This window comes from Lithobates pipiens, unplaced genomic scaffold (assembly GCF_037356315.1).
Source record: "Lithobates pipiens isolate NorthernLeopardFrog02 unplaced genomic scaffold, aLitPip1_a1.2 Scaffold_27, whole genome shotgun sequence".
In the NCBI taxonomy this organism is placed as follows: Eukaryota; Metazoa; Chordata; class Amphibia; order Anura; family Ranidae; genus Lithobates; species Lithobates pipiens.
This window is the reverse complement of record NW_027507788.1, coordinates 195442542-195460818: the sequence shown is the minus strand read 5'-3', so window position 1 is coordinate 195460818 and position 18277 is coordinate 195442542. Positions and strand designations below refer to the sequence as shown.

Here is an 18277-nt window from a genome sequence, read left to right as displayed (position 1 = left end):
CATTTCTGAGCATGACAGATGAGAGTGAAGAGAAACTCACCCATCTGTCAGATTCAGGCTCAGAATACGATCCTGTAGACAGCAGGGGCACCCTGACAGATAGCTCTGATGACAGAGTAGTGGTCCCTGCCAAGGTCAGGTGTACCCGACCCCATTCTTCTGCTGTTGTTGAGGTGCAAGAACCACAGGGATCTCGTATGGAGCAGAGAGCCACTCATCCTTCTGGTGAACTGGCAAGCACCAGCGGCCTAGTACACCCTGGTTGTACATCCAGCACTGCAGTAACACGTGGTGACATGGCGATTCCCATAAGTGCAGTTCAAGCTGGTGAGGTGGCTAGCACAACTAGTGTCCCGCAGCCATCAAAAAGACAGACAAAGGTAGACCCGTTGAGCCCATAGTGCCCTTCCTGCTGCATTTGCCAATCCATACTTCCCCCATTCACTGGCCAACCCGGAATTCAGGTGGAAACAATTGATTTTACGTCACTTAGTTTTTATTTGATGTTTTTCACGGAAGATTTCCATAGACCTATTGTGGACCAAAGCAATTTGTATGCTGGTCAATTCATCAACGTTGACCCTTGCCAGGGATTGGAGACCTATTACGGTCTCTGAATTTAAAGCCCCGTACACACGAGAGGACTTATGTCCGACAGACTTCCGAAGGAGTTCTGCCGGAGTTCTGCCGGAGTTCCGACAGAGTTCTGATGGACTTTTCGGCTGAGCGGACTTGGCCACACACAATCACACTAAACTCCGACGGATTCGAACGTGATGACGTACGACTGGATTCGAATAAGGAAGTTCATAGCCAGTAGCCAATAGCTGCCCTAGCATCGGTTTTAGTCCGTCGGAATAGCATACACACGAGCGAATTTTTCGAAGGGACCGGGTCCGGCGGAAAAATTTGAAGCATGTTCCATATTCTAAAGTCCGTCAGACTTTGGTGAATCAAAAGTCCGTTGCAGCCCACACACGATCGAATAGTCTGACGGAATCAGTCCGTCGGACTTTGGATGTTGAAAAGTCCGCTCGTGTGTATGGGGCTTAAGACCTTCCTGGGCCTATCCCTCCTCATGGGCATAACTAAAAAAAAGTGAGTTGAGGTTATATTGGTCCACTGACCCATTTCACCATATGCCCATGTTCTCTGCCTCCATGACCAGGACACGATCAGATTTTGCGATTCATGCATTTCAATGACATTGAACTCTGTGGTCCTCGGGGTGACCCTGAATACGATCGGCTCTACAAAATTCGCCCCCTCATAAGCACCACTTCAACCAGCAGTTTGCAGCCTAGTTTACTCCTGATCAAGTTGTCTTTGTTGATGAGTCCCTGATTACGTTTTTTGGCCGCTTGTCATTCAAACAATATCTTCCCAGCAAGCGTGCCAGATATGGGATCAAAATGTATAAGCTCTGTGACAGGGCCACGGGCTATACATATAGTTTTATGGTTGACGAGGGAAGAGATAGTTACGTAAAGCCAGAGAACTGCCCAGACTACATAGGAAGCGCTGGTAAGATTGTGCGGGACTTGGTGTCACCCTTATTCGGGAAAAGGGGTACTACTTGTATATAGAAAATATTACACAAGCGTGCCACTTTAGTCACTTGTTTGATAATGGAACTGGCGCATGTGGCACCGTGTGATCTAATCGCCAGGGCTTACCTCAGCGGCTTGTAGATTCCCGTCTTAGGCTGGGGGAGAGAGCCTGCTTGAAGTGTAATCATATGCTCGCTGTGAAGTGGAGGGATAATAAGAATGTTTTCGTTCTGTCCTCACTTCACACAGACACAACTGTCCAAATTCAAACTGCGACTGGTGTTGTGAAGAAACCCCTCTGTGTCCACCAATATAACCTTAATATGGGAGGAGTAGACCTGACCAACCAGTTGTTGGCGCCGTACCTAATTGCCTGTAAGGCCAGACGCTGGTATAAAAAAGTGTCTGTATATTTATTCCAATTGGCTCTGCTGAATGCTTATGTGCTATACAAAGCTTCAGAACGAACTGGATCCTTCTCCAAAATCCAGGAAGAGATCATCACAGCCCTTCTGTTTCCAGACGATGCTGTGGCCCAACTTCCCAATCCAAATGCAGTGAGCCGGCTGCATAAGTTGTTTTTTCCGTATGTCCTCCCTGGAACCCCTACCCAAAGAAATCCCCAAATAAGATGTTGTTTTTATAGAAAGAGCAGATTTAGGCTTAACATCCACTTTTATTGTCCCTTCTGTCCTGACCAACCTGGTCTTTGCATTGGTGAATGTTTCTGACGCTACCACACACTAGTGGAGTAATAACGTAGGGCACAGCGTTGCACAGTCCTAGGGCACACTTACACAGGGTCTCGAAAGATGATATGGTCATCACATTTTGAGAGACCCTAATCTGGAATGTTTACAGTTTATATAAAAGTGCAAAAAAAAAGACACACAAAAACACATTTTTTTAATCACTTGTGACAAAAAAATAAAATATTCAATGAGCTCAACATTCCTCTCATCAATTTCCATGGGGTGTCTACTTTCCAAAACGGGGTCATGGGGGGGGGGGGGGGGGGGTTGTACTGCCCTGCCATTTTAGCACCTCAAGAAATAAGATGTAAACTAAAAGCTGCGTAATTTCCAAAAAAAATGAATTTGGTTTGCACAAAAGTTTGAGCAGAACTTCAACGTCACCGGACTCCTCCCCCATTCCCTTTGTTAGCAGACGGAGGCACTTAGGGAAGGGGGGAGTCCAGTGACATCACCTGATCTCCAACGGAACTCCCTGAAGACCCGGAAGCCGGCGGAGAGGTGAGTACCGATCAAAAAAAATTAATCGATTAATTGAGGAATTATTCTTTAATTTCCACAGCCCTAATATATATATATATATATATGTATATATATATATAAGCTGTAAACTAGCAGAGTCAGCACCTGCCAAGTGACTCTTCTAGGAGCAGTAAGAGATTTGCATTTGCTATGTTGTTGGAGAGGTGTTTGTATGTCACATATGGCATGTGGCCATTGTGCATGAGCAACCATGACCCTGGTGTCATACAACATTACAGGTTTGTAAAGTGGGAGTAAAACTGTTTGCTTTCGTATTGTCTCTCTCTAATTGAAATGATGTACAAAGAGATACAGAGCAAGGAGAAGACGAAGAAGTATTGAGACAATTCACACCTAAATTAACTTTCCAGTTTTTATAATCTCAGTTTTAGTTATTGAGCTCTGTAAACAGGCTTGTTCAGTTAAACGGTAAGATAAGGTAAACTTACAAAAAGGATCATATAGCTCAGCTGCAAAAAATACATATCTCAAATTCATATGCAATATTTCTTCACTAAGTAAAATTTATTAGCCCTGAAGTAAAAAATATTAATTAATTAAAATATATTCAAAAACACTACACATTCCTATGTTGTATTATCTACTATAGTTTTCCTGTTACACATGCAGCCTTTTCAACCCAGTCAGATCATTGCTGCTGACTGTCACTTGCTGTTGAGACTCACAAGAGTGTAATTCTGTGTTACCTATTCATATGTTGGTGACAACAGACAGGAAATCTGACCTTTGCACAGCAGCCCTTTCATAACGATAACGCATCTTGGCTCCAAAGGCTATAAAATATCAAATAATAACTCAGTTTCCCATGCCTCTGTCAATGTATTATTGCACGAATACTGTTTCTATAAAATAGTCAATAAAAAATATATATTTTGTGTGTTTATAACCGGGTGAAAAGCTGTAGTCTGATATCTTCATGAAGTTCATACATGTAAGGATACTTATTCAACACATCAATTCTTTTTTTGTCATTATTAAAAGAGAAGTGTGGGATTTCAAAATAACAAACAACCATACTCACCTATATGGATGCTGCATCTGTACCCCGCCGCCTCTAAGGCCAAGAATTGAGCGATAAAATACCTCTGATCAATCAGTTCTCAGTATTCACTTAGCAGAGAGTGATGACTGTGAGTGACGTCAGTGGACAGTGGACAGCGGACTTTAGCCTACTGTCAGCTGATTATGGGTCACAGGAGTGCAGAACTAAGTGCACTCCTGTGACCCACAAGAGAAGCAGGGCCAAAAGAGCTTTGGCCCTACTTCTCATTTTATTCTTTTTCTCTAGATATATATATTCCGACCAGCAGGGGTGTAACTACAGGGGTCACAATTATGACTCTGCCCCATGCTCTAGGGGGCCCGTGCAGCTCCCTTGTTCATCTGGACAGGAGGGGTGGTGGGGGAACCGATCCTCTCCATTTTCTTTCGGCAGCCACTAAAAGCCTGCTTCTCCCTCTCTGCCTCCCACTGACATTAAGCAGCTGCAGGAGGAAAATGGAGGGGATTGGTTCCTCTATATGTCGCCCCTCCTATCCAGCTTCCTCTTCTTTCTGCTATCTCCAGGCTCCTGTGGGCTCTACTTTTTGGAGTTGAACGGGTCAGGGGGGCCCTTAATGGTTTCTTGCACTGGGGCCCTGAAGGTTGTAGTTATGGCTCTGCTGACCAGCATACGTAACAGTGCCATGAGTTGGAATAAGCTATGACACTACCAAAACCAACAATTGTAAACTTTTATGTAGATAGTTTTATTTTTTTAGGCTACATGCACATGGATGATTTGAGGCCTACCTAAAATAAGGTGACCAGATTTTTAAAATGAAATCCGGGGACATTTTTTTTTTACTGGTAATGGCACCAATCAGCGACTCTCTGCCCATCGCCGCCGCCGCCCACCTCACAGCGTGTCATGTCTTACTCTCCAGGCCTCGGCTACTACTGGGTGGGGAGCAGAGGAAGATCACTCCGCCAGGGAAGGCAAGGAAATAAGCAGGCAGGCAGCTGGCTGGGACTTGAGCCAAGGCAGAAGAACATGCTAGCAGAGCTGAATGGGCATTCACATGAAACTGCTCCGACCAGCACATGATCATCAGAAAGGGGCACAGATAATGGAAAAAAATACACCCCCTTAGCTAGTAGGAGTGGCGGAGCGGAGGTGTGTAATTCAGATTTTTTTATTTTTTATTCTGCACTGTCTTTGAAATTGCCCCAGTCCCTGTTCAAATCCAACCCGGGGACAAAACCAGGGACAGACTTGGTCCGGGAACAGTGTCCTCAATCCGGGGATTGTCCCTCGGAAACCGGGGATGTCTGGTCACCCTAACCTAAAATATGTTGTAGAGCAGAGGTCTTCAAATTTCTGAACAAAGGGCTGGTTTACTGTCCTTCAGACTTTAAGAGGGCCAGAGTGGCCAGTGGAAGTATAAAATGCCCCAGCGTCAGTGGGGGTAAAAATAACATTGTGCCTGTAGTCAGTAGAAGGAGGGATATTGCCTAATTATTTATATCAGTGAGAGGAATAGTGCCAAATCACTGGTGTCAGTGAAAGCAAAAATGCCCCATTGTGGTGTCAACGAGAGGAGTGGTTCCCCATTGTTGGTGTCAGTGGGAGGCATCGTGCCCCCCTGTTGGTGTCAGTGCCCCGAGGGCCAGATAAAAGGAAAGCAAAGGGCCACATTCAGCCCACAGGCTACAGTTTGGAGACCACTGTTCAAGAGTAAAAGCGCAGCATTTTCTCTGCCCAGGGAACCACAAGTGATGCGTACAGTCAACCATAGAAGTGAGTACACAGGGTGGCACATTGGATAAAGGTTCACAATGACACTGAATATGAGCGAATTGTAAAATATAATTTAAATTAAGAAGATTATTTCAAGAAACTATGTGGTTTCCCCAGCAGTGGCTTGTGAGTCACGTTTCTCTCTTGGCACCTTTTGCTATATCTTATGACAGCAGATCCTCAGCAGATTTAAACCTAAAATCTAGCAGTTGTTTAACAGTTATGGCTTGACTATGTCATCTAAAACATTTTTAAATGGTGTACACATAGAATATTGAGATTCATACTTAATATGGCTCACCTGTTTCAGGTTGTATGGAGCATATAGAATGATTCTGATTAATGTTACCCCATAGCAACTAATCAGATTCAAACTTACAATTAAAAAGACAGCTGAACTTGTGTATGATTGGAGTCTATAGAGTGATATAGACAACTCTGTACACAATATAAAAGATCCTTTTTGCAAAAAATTAGAAAATTCTGAATTTTATTATACTGATTTAGTCTAAGCACTGAACATGTAATACTTGTAACTACTGCTAAATATGCTTTATCTGTGCATTAACCGATTGCCATTGAATACAAAACATAGGCTTTTAACTTACACCCCCTAGAGGTCACATATGTTTTTACAGCTTTACATACAGAATTGTTTTGTATAGCATTACATATGAATTTACCTGGTTCATTAGACTGTTTGTTATAATATTATTATATTTTTAAAAATGTGTTCTGTCTACACAATGTTTACAGCATATTATTTTGTGCATAACACAAGAACCAGCAAAAACTGTCAAGCTGCATAATACAAATTAAGAGTAGTGCCACCTGTTATGTTGTGCTGCCGCTCTAAACTCTAACTGGGCATACACCCATAGATTTCTTTCATTAGTCTGTGGCCTGAATAAAAAAAAATCTAACATATTCCTTCATCACAAAGCAGGGTGCATGGGCAAATCACCTGTTGTGGCTATTAAATTATTCTGAAAACTGGTACCGTCAGATAACAGAGTACCCAAAGCCCCTGTACACACGGTCAGACATTCTGCCAACCAAATCCGTCGGATTTTGTCCGTCGGATCTTGTCCGAAACTGTTGCATACACACGGTCGGACTAAGTCGTCGAAAAATCAGATCATTCAGAACGTGATGGCGTAATTTCCTTACGATGGGACTACATTCAGGCTAGTAGCCAATAGCTTTGATGTAGGAATTTGATCTGAGCATGCGTGGCACTTGGTCCGATCAAAAATCTCTACACATGATCGGAGTATGTCCGATCGAACCAGTCGGTCGGAAAATATTTCCAACAAGTTGGAAAATTGGGTCCGACGGATATTCCGACGGAATCAGTCTGATGCATACCACACACAGTCGGATTATCCGACAACACGGTCCGATAGGACACATTCCGACGGATTCTCCGACCGTGTGTACAAGGGCAAACAGTAACTGCATCTGATTGAAGGTATGCTTATTTCAGCTGACAATTGTTCACCTCTTCAATTTATTACTTTAAGGATGTGGTGCCAACAGGGCCACCCAATGATTGAATTTGAGCCGGTGCATTGGGAACCAGGCGAAATTCGCTTAGTGTATGTGACGCTTGGGCAGATCTTGTTTGCATGGAGTGTGGCTGTAACATTGCCACTGGAGCCTACAGCTCTCTTTTTCCAAATTGTGTTGGAAATCTGTGAATAAGCTGTGAATAAGTTAGCAGCAACCAAAGTCAGACCACTTAATCTGCATACTTATTGTGAGTCATTAACTTAGAAATATTGTTAATGAAATATCATTAACTTAGAGAAATATCAAATGTGGCCTATGTAATTTTAAGGGGGCTGTAGGGAGCACAAACATGTGTATCGGCCATAACCCTTTGTAGGGTGGCCTTAACTTATTGGGCTTACCGGTTACCTCTGCTTGGCTTGTTCTTCCGCGTCTAGGGGTTCCCAGGGTTGATACCCAACAACTTGGATGCTGACACCATTAAAGTCCTTTTGAAAGGTTTTATTTTGCAGGAGTAACGTCCAACAACACAGTCTCGTATGGGAACAGTGGGCAAGGTTGAAGAACTCAGGCACCTTGAACTGCAGACGTAACAAAGTCTCTAGTACCGCCCAGAGAGTAGCCACACGCAGCTTGGCGCTTCAAGGCTGAACAAATCTCTAGCCAGATATTATGGCAGTCAGCACTTTGATTCAGAACTTGTAAAATCTCTGACCTTGAACAAGTTGTAACTGAAAGTGAACAGGAACCTTTTTCCTCAGTACCTGGAACGTTCTCTGTCTCCTTGATAGTACTGGAAAAAGCATGGATTTGTCAATGTCCTTCCCAACTCAGTAACCAGGCACTTCTCAGGTTGCCAGCTTATTGGCCCTCCTCTGAGAGCACATCCGGACATCTTGAATCCTCCCTCAGTTACTGCGCCTCGGACCAGGCAGTTCAGAGACTCGGGAACAGACGGATCCCTACCCCAGACCAGGCGGGTCTATTGGGGGTAACCGACAGAAGCATGTTGCGGGATGTCGAACACCTCGTGACCGGGACCCCTCGCGGGGCTACCCCGGTCCTGGAAAAACAAGAACAGACCGCTCGGGCCTCACGAACTCCTACTGAACACGTGTCTTCAACATCTTAAGTACTCCTCCCCAGACTCCTCAGCGGGGCCCGGCACACCCACTGATTGGCTCCGAGGAAGCTGATACCCAAAACGTCCAACCAGGCCTGGTTCTGGCTTGTCATGTGCACCTCACTGTACACATGACCAAAAAGAACTTCTAATACAGCCCAGCCAAACTGATGTCAAAGTTAACCTACATAATTAACCCTCAGAACCTCATTACTGTTCTGAGTCAAAAAATAAATTTACACATGAATGACACTTTGTCCAAAATGTCATCCGCTACATATGCATTGATTTGTAAATGAGCTTTAATAGCAGTGACCTCTATTGCCACGTACACACAACCGGACTTTGGAGGACTTGGTCCGGCGGACAATCCGACGGACTTTGCAGCTGAGGTCCACCAGACTTTTAAACGAACGGACTTGGCCACACACAATCACTCCAAAAGTCAGATGGATTTGAACGTGATGATGTAGAATAAGGAACTTTATAGCCAGTAGCCAATAGCTGCCCTAGCGTCAGTTTTTGTCCGTCGGACTAGCACACAGACAACCGGATTTTTTGACCGGACTCGAGACTCGGAAAGATTTGAAGCAAGTTTTATTTCTAGGTCCGCGGGAATTTTGGGCAGAAAACACACGGTCGAATTGTCCAACGGATTCCAGTCCCCCGGACCAAGTCCGTCGAAAAGTCCGGTTGTGTGTACCCGGCATAACGGTCTCATATAATGTGTCTCTGGTCTACAATTGTCTCCTGAAACATATAACCAGTCCATGACTGTCTTATGAAACATTTCCCCAGTCTCCAACAACACAAACATCATGTCTGCAGTCTCTGACCATCTCCAGTAGCATATCAGCAGTCTATGACCACCTCTAATCACATGTCTGCAGTCTCTGACCATCTCCAGTAGCATATCGGCAGTCTTTGACCATGTCTGGTAGCATGTCTGCAGCACCTGATGATTTCTTGTGGCATGTCTGCAATCTTTGACCATCACTGGTAGCATGTCTGCAGTTTCGGACCATCTCTGATAACATATCTGCAGTATCTGACCATCTCAGTATCTGACCATGTCTGCAGGCTCTGACCATCTCTTGTAGCATGTCTACAGTCTACTCCGAGGAAGAAGGTACTCCTTCGATACGTGTCAGCCAGCAGTGGTTCTGAGGTTTTCCCCTCTGCTCTCTGGAGACGGTCGGTTCCAGGACTGATTGCCACAATCTAGTGGCTTCTACAGGCCTTTATTCATCGCATGTTTGTGAGTAGTATTTTACTGTTTTTTATCCATAAATTATCTTGGGATAATGCACAAGGCTGGTGCGCTCTCTTCATGTCTGCAGGCTCTGACCATCTCTTGTAGCATGTTTGCAGTCCCTGAACATGTCTGGTAGCATGTCTGCAGTACTTTGACCATCACTGGTAATAGGGATGTGCAGTGAGGTCATTTGGATGGTGGGACACTAGCTAGTATCAAAGCCAGATACACACAGGTTACATACGCCATGAATGGTAGAGCGAGAGCAATAATTCTAGCACTAGACCTCCTCTGTAACTCTAAACATGTAACCTGTAATAAATTTCACAGCGTCACCTATGCAGATTTTTAAGTACTGAATGTTGGTGCCATTCCACAAGTGTGCGTAATTTTAAAGGGTGACATGTTGGATATCTATTTACTCGGTGTAACATCATCTTTCATATTGTAGGAAAAAAATGGGCTAACTTACAGGTTTAAAAAATTGCTGCGCAAATACCACGTGATATAAAAAGTTGCAATTTTATTTCCCAGGGTGTCTGCTAAAAAAATACATAATGTATAATGTCTGGTTGGTTCTGAGTAATTTTCTAGCAAAAAAATTATGATTTTACATGTAGGAGAGACATGTCAGAATTGGCCTGGGTGGCAAGGGGTAAATTACCATCAGTAAGTAATATACAAATAATTATTATATATTGTTTTTAACCACTTAAGGACTGGAAGGATTTACCCCCTTAATGACCAGGCCATTTTTTGCCATATGGCACTGCATTGTTTTAATGGACAATTGCGCGGCCATGCAACATTATACCCAAACAAAATTTATGTCCTTTTTCCAACAAATAGATCTTTCATTTGGGAGTATTTGATCACCTCTGTTTTTTTCATTTTTTGCGCTATAAACAAAAAAAGAGCAGCAATTTTTTTTTTTTAAATCAATATTTTTACACTTTTCTATAATAAATCTCCCTATAAAATTTATAAAAAAACACATTTTTCCCTCAGTTTAGGCCAATAAGTATTCTTCTACATAGTTTTAGTTAAAAATAAAAAAATCTCAATAAGCGTGTATTGATTGGTTTACACAAAAGTTATATCATCTACAAAATAGGGATTTATGGCATTTTTAGTAGTTTCATTTTTTTTCCCTAGTAATCGTTCGATCATCGATTTTTAGCAGGACTGATACTTTTGTGCGACTAGTGACATTTATACAGCGATCAGTGCTATAAAAATGCACTAATTGCTGTATAAATGACACTGGCAGGAAGGGATTAACACTAGTGGTGATCAAGGGGTTAAATGTGTTCCCTGGGAGGTGTTTCTAACTGTGGGGGGAGTGTACTGACTGGAGGAGAGAGATCACTGTTCCTGATCACGAGGAACAGACGATCTCTCTCTACTTTCCTGTCAGAATGGGGATCTGTTTACATTGACAGATACCCGTTCTCTCTCTCTATGGAGCGATCGCGGGTGACCAGCGGTCAGTGCGCCTGCTGGTCACGGGCATCGGCTCCTGCGCTGTGCACGCGCTCACTGTATTTTTTGCACAAATCGATGTACAGCTATGGCGATTCATACAATAGAGCCAACCTGCCACATTATAATGACGATGGCTGGTCGGCAAGTGGTTACGGTCATTTAGTATATTTCCAAAAACTGTACCCAAGCAGGTGGTTTAACAGACAAATGACTGAAGTTTGAAGTTATAACGTCAAACCAGTAATTTCACAGTAAATAGATAAATAATTAATTATTATGTTATAACATATAGCATAACAATATATGATTTAACTTGATTAAAACAGTACCTTTTCAGAAGCTGCAGATTCTCATTCTCCGTCTTAACTGTGTGAGAAAAACATGGGATTGTGGGTAAACCTTATACCCAGAAACCAATGCTTTTTCCTTCTAGTTAAGAGGGCTAGGCTGGACTTTAGTGACACTGCAGTGAGAGGACAGCCTCCACTGCAACATTTTTATTGGACAGCTTGGACCAATAGTGCTTTACCATTGGTCCAAGGCTCCAAGCTGTCCATTGAGCTCAGTGCCTCTGACAAGAAGTGATGGGGACTGTGAGCTCATCCTCTCAGTATACTGCAAACAGAGTGTGTCAGCTTGTATTTAAACTGGCCCGCTCTGTATGTAGCTTCTGACAGGCTGCTCAAGCCCCATATCTGCAGAACCATAGGTCCTAGGAGCCACAAATTGGCAAGTGGTGGGGTAGGACTTTGGCTCTGAGTAAGGGGTGATTACCTTCGAAAAGTGTTAGCCTTTTGGATCTCTACCTCCTGCCTTACACATTTATATACTATGGACAGATTAATATGGCATCACGTGATGTTATTTACTGTTGGACCATATGATGAGCTTTTACCTAATTGTAATTTTGTGAATATAATACTTATCAATTTTTAGCAATAAAAACAACGATTTAAAGCGGTAGTAAACCCGCTATTTATTTTTATTTTTTTAACACCTGCAAAGCAAAAGGCATAATGAGCTAGTATGCACCTTAGAACGAGGCCCCGACATCTGGCCCGATCCACGCCGAGGGAGCTGACATGCTCCCTATGCGTTTCTTCCGGATATCGCGGCTCCGGCGCTGTGAGTGGCCAGAGCCACGATATCATCACTCCCGCGCATGCGCGCGGGAGATTTCATTCCGGCCGGTCGGATTTTCAGGCCGAGAACCCCCTTGTGCGCATGCGCCGCTGCAGTCAGCGGCGCATACCGAGGGGAATATCTCCTAAACCTTACAGGTTTAGGAGATATTTTTTTTACCTACAGGTAAGCCTTATTATAGGCTTTCCTGTAGGTAAAAGTTAAAAAAATGAGTTTACAACCACTTTAAGGATAATGCTCTAGGTTGGTGTACCCTCTCTTTCTTTTTGTGTCTGCAATCTCTGACCATCTCTGATAGCATGTCCGCAGTTTCTGACCATCTCTTGTATCATGTCTACCATCTCTGACCATGCACTCTAGCATGCTTGCAGTCTCTGACCATTTCTAATAGCATGTCTACAGTTTCTTACCATCCCCTGTACCATGTCTGTAGTCTCTGACAATCTCCTGTACCATGTCTGCAGCATCTCTGGTAGCATGTCTGCAGTATCTGACAATTTCGTATAGCATGTCTATAGCGTCTGACCATTTCTGGTAGCATGTCCGCAGTTTCTGCCCATCTATGGTAGCATGTCTGCAGTCTCTGACCATCTCTGGTAGCATGTCTGCTGTCTCTGGCTATCTCTGGTGGCATGTCTGCAGTCTCTGACTATCTCTGGTAGCATGTCTGCAGTCTCTGACCATCTCTTACAGAGTCCCTGTAGTGTCTAACCATCTCAGGTTGCATGTCTACAGTCTCTGACAATGTTCTGTAGCATTTCATTCACTGAAAATTATGTATGGCCCTTTGATGACACCAGGGGTCCAAATTGAGACCTCTTTCTATATCATGAAAGTTGACCACCACTGCTTTAAAGGGACACTACAGCATATTACTTGGTACTACTAACTGAGAGCTTCTTACCAAATGAAGAAAGCACCTTTGTCCTTTGTAAGGGGCTCAGCCGCCTGTTCCTGTATCTCCTGCTTTGTTTTTGAATCCTCTTCACCTGTCGCAAGGCTGAAGTCCCATAGGAGCCCTGGTAATTGGAGTATAATTTATGCCTTTCAGACTCTCAGCCTTGAGATGAGAAAATGTTTGCCCTGGGGAGCACTGATATGCTTCATTGCACTAGAATGGCCCTAACTCTATCTCATCCTAGGATCCATTTCATTATTTCTAAATTATCCGGGATGATTAATTTGTCACTTGTGGTAAAATGTGCTGGCTGCCAGTCCGTAATTGGTGGCACTTGGTTAGACAAGTTAGACGACGGATTTTATTTACTGCATCATTGCCATTCCCCTATTCGCTGTTTAATATTCACATCATAAATATAAATGATTTCTGTGAGAATCTGGGAATTTACTCTAGATCGCCAGAAACATAAACTTGGGTTTGTTCATTTTTACCGCTTTATAGCGTCATTTACAGCTTGTTTACCTATTACGATCTCATTATGGTGTTTTATTACCATTGCTGTTGTTGTGTAGTCTACATATTTTGTTCAATGTTTAAAGTTTCCCATAGGAGATACTGGATTTATAGTAAACTGGTTTATAGCAAATTCCACAACGGTTGGCTTATATTGTTTATCTGTGAGGTTGCCCTCTTTCGTTGTCCCTCGCTGTGCCTCAATTAGGAATGATTATACTGTATATGGCAACTGACAAAGCTGAACTTCAGACAAACGGCTAAATACACAGATGAAATATACTGTATATATGAGGGATGCTTTAGCTGACAAAAGTTTTTATTTTAATTCATCCAATTAAAACATTTACACAGCTCTGTCACATAGCACAGCCCTGTCTGGCAGGACAGGAGACTTAACATTGCACTTTTGCAATTAAAGTCAAAGTTAAATTACAGAAAGCTAGAGCTAAGGCCAAATGTAGATACTTATACTTAATCTAATAATCCATTAAAGTGACATTAAACAATATTCTTAGTCCTTCAAATCATCCATACACATCTACTACTTCAAATGACACTAAACTCTGGTTTAAAAAAATATATTCTTTTATAGCTAGTTAGGTTGAATAAAGACACCAGTCCATCCAGTTCAACCTGATTGAGTGTCTACAATTGTCCCTATCCCTGTACATTGCACACTCACATCGGTCCCTACCCTCAAGGAGCCCACAATCCAAGGTCCCCATTCATATACTAGGGCCAATTTTGGACAGAATCCAATTAACCTACCTGCATGTCTTTGGATTGTGGGAGGAAACCGGAGTACCCGGCAGAAACCCACGCAGGCACAGGGAGAACATGCAAACTCCAGGCAGGTAGTGTCATGGTTGGGATTTGAACCAGCGACCCCCTCTTACTGCTAGGTGAGAGTGCTAACCACTACACCACTGTGCTGCCAAATTATTCAAGTATAATATTCTATTCAAGTATACACTATATTACCAAAAGTTTTGGGATGCCTGTCTTTACACGCACATGAACTTTATTGGCATCCCAGTCTTAGTCCGTAGGGTTCAATGTTGAGTTGGCCCACCCTTTGCAGCTATAACAGCTTTAACTCTTCCTGGAAGGCTGTCCACAAGGTTTAGGAGTGTGTCTATGGGAATGTTTGACCATTCTTCCAGAAGTACATTTGTGAGGTCAGGGTCTGATGTTGACGAGAAGGCCTGGCTCCCAGTCTAAGCTTTTATTCATCCCAAAGGTGTTCTATCAGGTTGAGGTCAGGTAAGTCAAGTTCCCCCCCCCCCCAAACTTGCTCACCCATGAGAGCTGGGATGCAATTAAACTTCATGTTTGTGTAAAGGCAGGCGTCCCAGTACTTTTGGTAATATAGTGTATATATTCATAAGTCAAACAAGTATTGATCTCAGCCTCCTCCAAGTGTACAAATTTCTTTTTTCTTTACTGGTGTGATCTGACCTGTTAGAGAGTGGCTACGTTCCTTTTCCATGGCCCCACTGTAAGTAAGAGAGTAGCCACCCTCTCTTTCTTACTCCCGAGATGGACAAGGGACTATGGACTATGGGATGTATTGTATACATAGAGCAGTACACATGGCCACAACTAATGTGCATTGTGCACTACTCGTACCAAACAAATTGAAGTGGGGGTGAAAAGGAAATATTCGTGCCCTCACAGAGGAAATTACAAGGAGGCAGAAAAACTATTAAGTAGTACTATTAAGAAAAGCCCCTTCTTGTGTGTGTTACCCTGCTCTGCAGTCTTACAGTGCACATGAGGGGGCTGTTCTGTTTTACAGGGAGGTGTATTGTCCAAGGATCTGGACTGTGTTACTGCTATACATGGACCAGGAGCCACATTTAAGGCTTCGGATAGCGTTTTCACTTAAAATTTACAGACCCTATTTGGCAATTCGCCACATATGTTTCATTGAGATCACCAGGCCAATTGAATGGGTAATCCCCCCTTCTTTTGACATTACTGTGCATTACTGATGCTCCTACTGGGCAGCCACTAATACCCCCACTGGTAGTGCTTCATCCGCTATTTTTATAAAGTTTTATGGCGGGACATTTGACATGTAATGCCGCGTACACACGACTGGTCTTTCCGGCAGACTAGGTCCGATGGAATCAGTCCGTCAGACAATCCGACCGTGTGTGGGCTAATCCGATTGTTTTTCATTAAAAAAATCAGACGGACCTAGAAATAGAACATGTTTCAAATCTGTCCGACAAGGATTCAATTCCTATCGGGAAAAGGGAAGCTATTGGCTACTGGCTATTGAACTTCCTTTTTTAGTCCCGTCTTACGTTATCACGTTCAAAACTAATGGACTTTCGAACGGACTTAGTCCGTTCTTGTGTGGCCAAGTCCGTTCATTCGGAAAGTCTGTCGGAACTCCGTTCGTGTGTGGCCAAGTCCGTTCATTCGGAAAGTCAGTTGGGAAAACCGCTGGACCTAGTCTTCCGCAAAGTCCGGTCGTGTGTAAGACAAAAATTATGACTGCATACACTCTTACCTTTACCCTGACGAAGGTGCTTGAATGAGAAACGTGTCAGGTACCGGAGATAATTATATTACCGGAGAGTAACAATTAATTAATTTTTTTTTGTCATACATTTCATGTAACTTTTGTCTTCTTTATCCTATTTTGTGTTTTCGTATAGTCTTCATTCTATTCTTTTTAACCATTGGTCACGGTATGATCGAATGATTTTATGAACATTTAATAAAGTACATTTTTCAAATTTACTTGTGTTTCTGCTGCCTACAAAGTCCCAACGAAGGGGGAATGTCTTTTTTCTTCATAAACAATTAGGGATGTGGCAACAGCACACCGATCTGACACGTTGAAACCCTCTTTTTCGATATGTAAGTAAACAATAGGGTCATTTTATTGTTATTTATTTATGACAGCTCTGAAGTAAAACTGTGTTCCATGGAAGCGAAAGCAGAACTTAAAGGAGGGAAATAATCCGACAATTTATGTTACCTCGTGTTTAGATGTATATGATACCAGTATGCACATATTTGTATTACAACTGGAATATAGTTACATTATAGAATTTTTGTATCCAGATCCAGCTTTGTATAACTGGCTGATTTGGATAATAGTGCTTTTTATGGCTTTTATGCTTTTAGAACATAGCATTGTTGTTGTTTTGTGGGTGTCCAGACTGCATCTATTTCTCTGTATATAGTCGGGAATTGGTACTATTTTAGGTAAACAGCCATATCACCAGCAAAGGGTTAATTGTTTTGCCCCTATAGCCATCTGGAGACAATGCTCAGGTGCACATAAACGTCTAACATCTTATATTTCATCATCTTGCAGGTTTTCTTCTGTAATTTGTTTTGATGATGCTCTTTTTTCCCTCGATACCTTATCCCACAGGAGTGGGGTGTTTTTAATGTGTATTGTGAGAGAATTTTCTTTTTGGCTTTCTCTTACCTAAAGCCCATTACTGTATAGCAGATGTCTTCTAGTTAGGGCCAGCTGTTTGGGAACTACATATCCCAATATGTCCAACTTATGGCTGAGAAGGTATGTTGGGTCTTGTGGTGCCTTGTTTGTTTCAGCAGTGATGTGTAACATATGATAATGGTAACTGGTGCAGAACAGAGTGGTGGACCATCAAAAAACTGGTCACATTAGTAATGTGTGTACACGTGGATGCTTCCATTAACAGTTATGAAATCAATGTGCTTGTGGGTCATACAGGGCCGGTGCTACGACTAAGCAAACTAGGCAGCCGCCTAGGACGCACTGCTACCTAGGGGCGCCCGGCATCTGCATGATCTGTAACTAACTCAGTCCGACCGGTACTGTAATTAGAGGTGCAGCGCAGCACCGGAGCTAGCGCTAGAGGAAGCAGAGCCGATGCTTCCTGTATAGTGGCGCCTTCTGTCCCATGAGCAGGGCAAAGGGGGTGGAGTCGGGTTGAGCCAATGGGGGTGGCAAAATGAGGTTTCCCCTAGGGTGTCAAAAATCCTTACACCAGCTCTGGGGTCATAGTACTTTTGAATATTGCCTTGCACAAATTTTTTTCAGACTTGTAAGCACGAGAGCAATGCGCATACCTTACCGTGCAAAAAACCCACTGGGCCTTAAAACCTAACCTTTGTTATTTCAAAATGAAATAAATGTAAAAATACATTTGGTCACATAACACTTAAAGCTAGAGTAAACCCCCATCTCTGATTTGAACCTACTGTATAGGTAAGCCTATAAAAAGGCTTACCTATAGGTACTGTAAATATCTCATAAACGTGCACCCTTTGGGAGATATTTACTGTATATGCAGCTGATGACATCACCGGCGCATGCGCTCTGAAGGAACGGCCACCAGGACCGTTCCTTCAGAGTCCTGTGCCATAAACGACAGGTTCCCTGCACATGTGTGGGAGTGTGCGTGGGAGTAACGTCATCATGGCTCCGGCAAGTCACACAGCCAGAGTCCGCGGAACCCAGAAAGGAAGACCGGGTGAAGGTGAAAGTGGCCTCCAGCGGTGACAGCACATTGCTGAAATGCTTCGTTTTCAGGTAAGTTTTATTTTATTTATTTATTTCAGGTATAGCACCATCAATTTACGCAGCACTTTACATATACATTGTACATTCACATCAGTCCCTGCCCTCAAGGAGCTTGCAATCTAAGGTCCCCAACTCACATTCATACATACACATACTAGGGCCAATTTTACACAGGAGCCAA

The 18277-nt window shown here is 43.1% G+C and overlaps 1 long non-coding RNA gene across 3 annotated transcripts in view; it reads right to left on the bottom strand.

The window, feature by feature from the left end:
• LOC143934457 (uncharacterized) overlaps nucleotides 1-18277 on the bottom strand; it is a 357257-nt gene that overhangs the window by 231393 nt on the left and 107587 nt on the right. Inside the window, exons 1-2 of one of the 3 annotated variants that reach the window (XR_013263271.1) lie at nucleotides 13047-13321; nucleotides 11329-11365 (exon numbers count right to left, since the gene is read on the bottom strand). The exons of the other annotated variants lie outside the window; for them this stretch is intronic. This is a non-coding gene — a long non-coding RNA (uncharacterized LOC143934457). Of the gene's footprint in view, nucleotides 1-11328; nucleotides 11366-13046; nucleotides 13322-18277 lie in introns of those variants that run through there. 3 annotated transcript variants of the gene reach the window in all.